The sequence below is a fragment of the Kogia breviceps genome, chromosome 8 (genome assembly GCF_026419965.1).
Source record: "Kogia breviceps isolate mKogBre1 chromosome 8, mKogBre1 haplotype 1, whole genome shotgun sequence".
Taxonomy (NCBI): domain Eukaryota; kingdom Metazoa; phylum Chordata; class Mammalia; order Artiodactyla; family Physeteridae; genus Kogia; species Kogia breviceps.
In genome coordinates, this window is record NC_081317.1 from 49,248,185 (window position 1) to 49,254,001 (window position 5,817).

A 5,817-nucleotide genomic window follows, 5' to 3' on the forward strand; every position below is an offset into this window, starting at 1 on the left:
CATACAGACTTGCCAGAGTTCACATAGAGAATCAAATGCTAGAGCTGGCATCGAAAACATATTCTAAGTTCAGAACTCTTTCCACTGTATCATGTTGCTTGTCATACAATTATTTCTTCAGGAAATGTGCCTAGCCTTTTAGGGTTAAGAGAAGGCCCAGATATTCTGCACCTTTTAGAAGCATGGCGGTTTCTCCCCTAATTCAGACTATGCTCCTTCTACAAAGATGCTTCAGATGACTATATGGTATTCATCTTTGGATGAAAAACACCAACACATCGTTTTGTATATAGTGTGAGCACAGTAAATGCCACAAGAATGAATGGGGTTAATATTCATTCACTCATTAAAACTCTTTATTGTTCATCTATACTGTATTAAGTATTAGGAGGTGAAAACATTGTGTCTTCATGGATTTATAGATATGGAAGAGAATGAAATTTGAGAAACAGTCAAATATGTTATTCTCTTCTAGACTAGGTTTTCTTTCTGAAGTTCTTCAATTCTTATGACGTGATTTGTTGCAAACCATATTGAGAAGAAACTGTCAGCCTCTCTGTGGGGTACTCTCACTCTCAGGCCAGGGAAACAGGTGAATCTGAAAAAATTAACCCCAGATAAAACATGGGGTTGCATAGCAGTGAGGTTGTATAGACCTTAATTATTTATCTTGCTAACTCTATTATTATCTTTGTCTTCATGAAGTATTATAAGATTCATACACACTTGCCTTTTTTTCTATATTTCAGTCATTCATTTAACAAACATGAAGTACCTATCATATGCCAAGGCTTGGGCCTAATTCAAATCTGTATTTCAAAAGCCTATCACAACACTTGACACATAAATACTATGATTACCATTCGTGCTGTTCAGTGATATTTGGTTTCCTGTCTCCTTCCAGGTGTGGAGTAGGCATATATCAAATAATTAGTCCTCCAGAAGGCCAGCAGAAAAGCTTAGTGATTAAGCAAGGCAAAGTTTCTTTGACCAGCTGCAGTAAGAGAAAACACTGTTTTAACATTGTGTCAGAAGGAGGAAATCAATGGAGAATTTTTACAGGGTTTGGGGGCCTGAGCTAGGTGATTTTAAGTTGTATCTTGCAAAATGGAAATTAGTTGAGATCAGGAAATATTTACGACATGATGGCTTTGCATGGTGGACACAACAAAGTGAAGGTCTTGAAGCTATTCTTGATAGTGGGATGTTAGTTTTGATCAATAAGTTACTTGATTAGCACGCGTATCTCTCAGGGTCAAGTGTTTTCTGAAACAAGTAACACTGATTTTTGCTTGTTTTCTGTATTTAGTTAGGTACAGGAAATCACGCCTAACATATGAATAGGGAATTCAGTTTATTGCATTTCTCATACTGCACTTCAGACTTGCGTTATCGGCCTTGTGTTGGCCAATGAAACATGAGTCATGGTGACATGTGTCATTTCTGGGTAGAAGTTTTAAGAGACAGTGCAGGCCTGAACATTTTCTTTTCCCGTTCTACCACAGTGTCTGGCATGGTGTAGCTAGTGAATGCTTCATCAGCCTGAGTCTCAGAGGGGAGGTGACATGATAATGAACAGAGGTCCTAGTTATCCTGTCACCAACATGTAACTAGTGTAGGAAATAAACCTTTTTTTGGTCTGTTTGGAGTCAGTAATAGTGGTTATTTGTTCCTGCAGTAAGATCTAGTTTATTCAGAACAAATCAGAGTCTAGGTAAAAATTTGGTTAATATTTAATATACAAATGAATGAATGAATGATTAATTCATTAAATCATCACTACATTAAACATGAACTCTTCTCAGGTTTTCCATGTAGATCTCATACAGATGTGCTCCATTTAATAAAATTTGACGTATGGAAATTTGAACTTAAAACAAATAAGGCCATAATTATTTACAAAATAAAACATCCCTCCTCACTTGAATTTGTTTAAAATAATAAATCCTTGACCTTTCATTTACATGTTTATGATATAAAGCAAAGCACAATATATATGTACCTCTAGATTTTTCTCCTCTCCTGTCTTCACCAAGGACATGCTGCAAATCTCTTGAATAACTCCTCTTGTTTACAGGAAGGGTATTTTAAAGCCAAATAACTATGTAGCAACTTTTGCTGCTGTGTAAGACATGGTGTTTTCTAGCTCAATTTCATAGGTAGACTTTGGGGAGGGCAATTGCAGTAACTCATTCACAGAAGATTAAGTTCAGAATAAGGGAAACCTTTATCTTCCCTCTTCTGGAAAAGCAATCCTAACATTTATAAGAAGACATTATAATATTAAAGAAAATTATTACCATAATTATGTACCTTGCTAATGTCTGTATAATTCTAGAATGAATTAATAGTAATACTGCACTTAAAGATTGAGTGAAAATTCTGAGCATTATTCATGTCTCTGCCAACATATTCTTTAGCTCTTCATGACATAACTAGTACAATAGTTTGTCATCTATAATTGTTTGCTGAATAGCTAAGCATACCTCATAATGGAAAAGAAAAGCTAGAGGAAAAGGAAAGGAAAAAGGAAAAGGAATAATTTCCATATCATCTTTTACTGTGCTTGGTACACACACTGTTTAGGAGTTTTGTGTGGGCCAATATGACTAAAAGACTGAGCTCACATGGGTTCATTTCTCTGTAGTTCTGTATTTCTGGCTCTTAAAAATTATTACTTCATGAATTTAATTTCATTCTTGGTATGAAACGGTCATCCAGTAAACCAGAGAATGCATCTATTATCCTCACAAACCATTATGCCACTTTGTCCCATTGTGTCCCTCCAACCTCATCTCCATGTTTAACACCCACAAATCACACATTTTCACTAAAATATTTTGCTGCAGTAGTAAAGGTAGTTGTTAAAGACCCCGAGAGAAATAGATCCTATACATTTATTGCATATAAAATGTGAGTTGCAGATTTTATTAGAGCCAAAATAAGCTAAACAAAAGTAAAGACTTCCTGTAATATTAACAGAGTAATGTCACGCATGCTTCTTGCATTAAAACCTTAAATACCCTTAAGAAACTTGCCATATGGGAAATGTAAACTTAGTAGATTCACTATAAGGAGCTTACCTTGTGCAGTACCCTCACATCCATGTTTAACCACATGACCACAGCCACATGAACTCCGTAAGATGTTATAATTATCTTCTTTGCTTATAATTTGCTTTTAATTATACGTAAAACAAAACCCATTTTGAGGTATATGAAGTCATGTAATCATGTAGGCACCACTGACCTGCTTTTCCCATATACTTCATTGATTTTGAATCAAATTAAAAGATTAACTCAACTCATTTATGTAGCATCATTTTTTACAGGTAAGGGGACAGGTCCAGAGAGAGAATTATTTGAGGTCACAGAGAGGTTTTGTTATTTTAGTACTCCAGTATATTGGTTTTAATTTAAAATATTTTTTGAGAAACTTTCACCTCTGTATTCCTGACAGGGCAACTTGTTCAGAGGTAGTTACAGTTATATGCCAAATTATCATAGCAATTCTGAGATGAACTATTTAGTAAATTTTTTCCTGAACACTCAGTTATTTTGGATACAGTCCTCTCCAGTGAAATTATCCACCACATTGTACACTGCCTCTCCATGCTATAGTCAATATCCTTAAAATTGGACACATGGCCTTTTATACTTCGGAAGTATTTCTATCTGTTTGTTTTGGTCTCCTTTGTTTTGTTTTTCGTTTTGTCTGGTGGGCCCAAAGAGAGAGCTCAGATGCTCCCATAGCCCAACTCTAGCTATAGGTAAGCCCAATAAGCAGGATGTAGAGAACTATACATTCAAGCCCATCTCCTTCACGGAGATTTGACAGGGTTTAAGCAGTGCTTTTACTAAAAAAGTTAGACAAGTATCCCTAAAAGATAGAAAGACTGGGACTTGTGACTGCATCTGATGAATCTATTCCATTCCATCCCATTGTGTGATGATGATCATTCTCTTTGAATCTTGAATTAGAGCACTGGGCAATACTTGTGTGACTTAAAAAAAAAAGAAAGCACAGGAAACAAAGAAAAATAGATAAATTGTGCATCAAAGGACACAATCAACAGAGTGAAAAGCAACTTATGGAATGGGAAACAATATTTATAAGTCATATATCTGATAAGGGGTTAATGTCCAGAATATATATTTTAAAAACTCCTACAACTCAACAACAACAAAAATAATTAAGAAAGAAGCCAAAGGCCAGGCCCTGCCACGCACGCGCGCACTCCGACAGTTGGGGGTGTTAGTCTGCCTCTCTCCTGTGGTGCATGACCCCGGCGCGACACTCTGGCACAGCCGCAGGGTGGGGCTCGCAGCGCGCAGGCACCACGGGTGTGGGGCTGCACAGGTACGGATGGCGTTGGCCTGAAGAAGACCTTCAGCGGTGCTCTAGCAGAGTGGATGGGTCCTCCTGGCTGAGCGGACAGGCCCTGCTGTCGGAGATATGTGTAACACACCAACTTACTATGACCTAGGAAAGGCTACCAAGGATGTCTTCAACAAAGGATATGGATTTGGCATAGTCAAAATAGATCTGAGAACCAAGTCATGTAGTGGAGTGGAATTTCCTACTTCTGGTCATGCTTACAATGATACAGGGAAAGCATCAGGCAACCTAGAGACCAAATACAAGATTTGTAACGATGGACTGACCTTCACCCAAAAGTGCAACACAGACAGTACTTTGGGGACAGAAATGTCTTTGGAGAATAGAATAAGTTGGCTGAAGGGTGGAAACTGACTCTTGATACCATATTTGTAGGGAACACAGGAAAGAAGAGTGGGAAATTGACAGCCTCCTATAAACGGGATTGTTTCAGTCTTGGCAGTAATGTTGGTATCAGTTTTTCTGGACCAACCATCTATGGCCGGGCTGTGTTGGCCTTTGAAGGTTGGCTTTCTGGCTATCGGATGAGTTTTGACACAGCCAAATCCAAACTGTCACAGAATAATTTCACCCTGGGTTACAAGGCCACAGACTTCCAGCTGCACACTCATGTGAACTTTGGCACTGAATTTGGAAGGTAGACCTACCAGAAGGTGAATGAGAAGATTGAAACATCAATAAACCTCTCATGGACCGCTGGCTGTAACAACACACGTATCGGCATCGCTGCTAAGTACAAGCCGAATTGTAGAACTTCTCTATCTGTCAAAGTGAATAATGCCAGCCTGATTGGCTGCGTTATACCCAGCCCCTTCGATCAGGAGTGAAACTGACCCTGTCAGCTCTAATCCATGGAAAGACCTTCAATGCAGGAGTGCACAAGGTCGGGCTGGGATTTGAACTAGAAGCTTAATGTGGTTTTGTTTTTTTTTAATTTACATCCTCAGAGTAATTTTTTTTTCTGCATGTCCATATCAAGTGAACTTTATTAATAAACAGTCATGATCCATTGCTATAAGAGGTGTCCATGCATTCTGGAGTTCAAAGAGACCCCATAATTGTTTTTTGTTTTTTTTTTACTCACAAATAACCTGTGTATGTTTATTTTTTATTTATTTATTTTTTCTTATTAGTCATCCATTTTTTATACATCAGTGTATACACGTCAATCCCAATCTCCCAATTCATCACACCACAACCCCCACCCCCTGCCGCTTTCCCCACTTGGTGTCCATATGTCTGTTCTCTACATCTGTGTCTCAATTTCTTCCCTGCAAACCAGTTCATCTGTACCATTTTTCTAGGTTCCACATATATGCATTAATATACGATATTTGTTTTTCTCTTTCTGACTTACTTCACTCTGTATGACATTCTCTAGATGAATTCACATCTCTACAAATGACCTAATTTTGTTCC

The 5,817-nt window shown here is 37.8% G+C and overlaps 1 pseudogene; it reads left to right on the top strand.

Moving 5' to 3' along the window:
• Positions 1–4,434: 4,434 nt before the first annotated feature.
• Positions 4,435–5,311, top strand: LOC131761827 (voltage-dependent anion-selective channel protein 3 pseudogene; annotated as a pseudogene).
• The last annotated feature ends 506 nt before the right edge of the window (positions 5,312–5,817 follow it).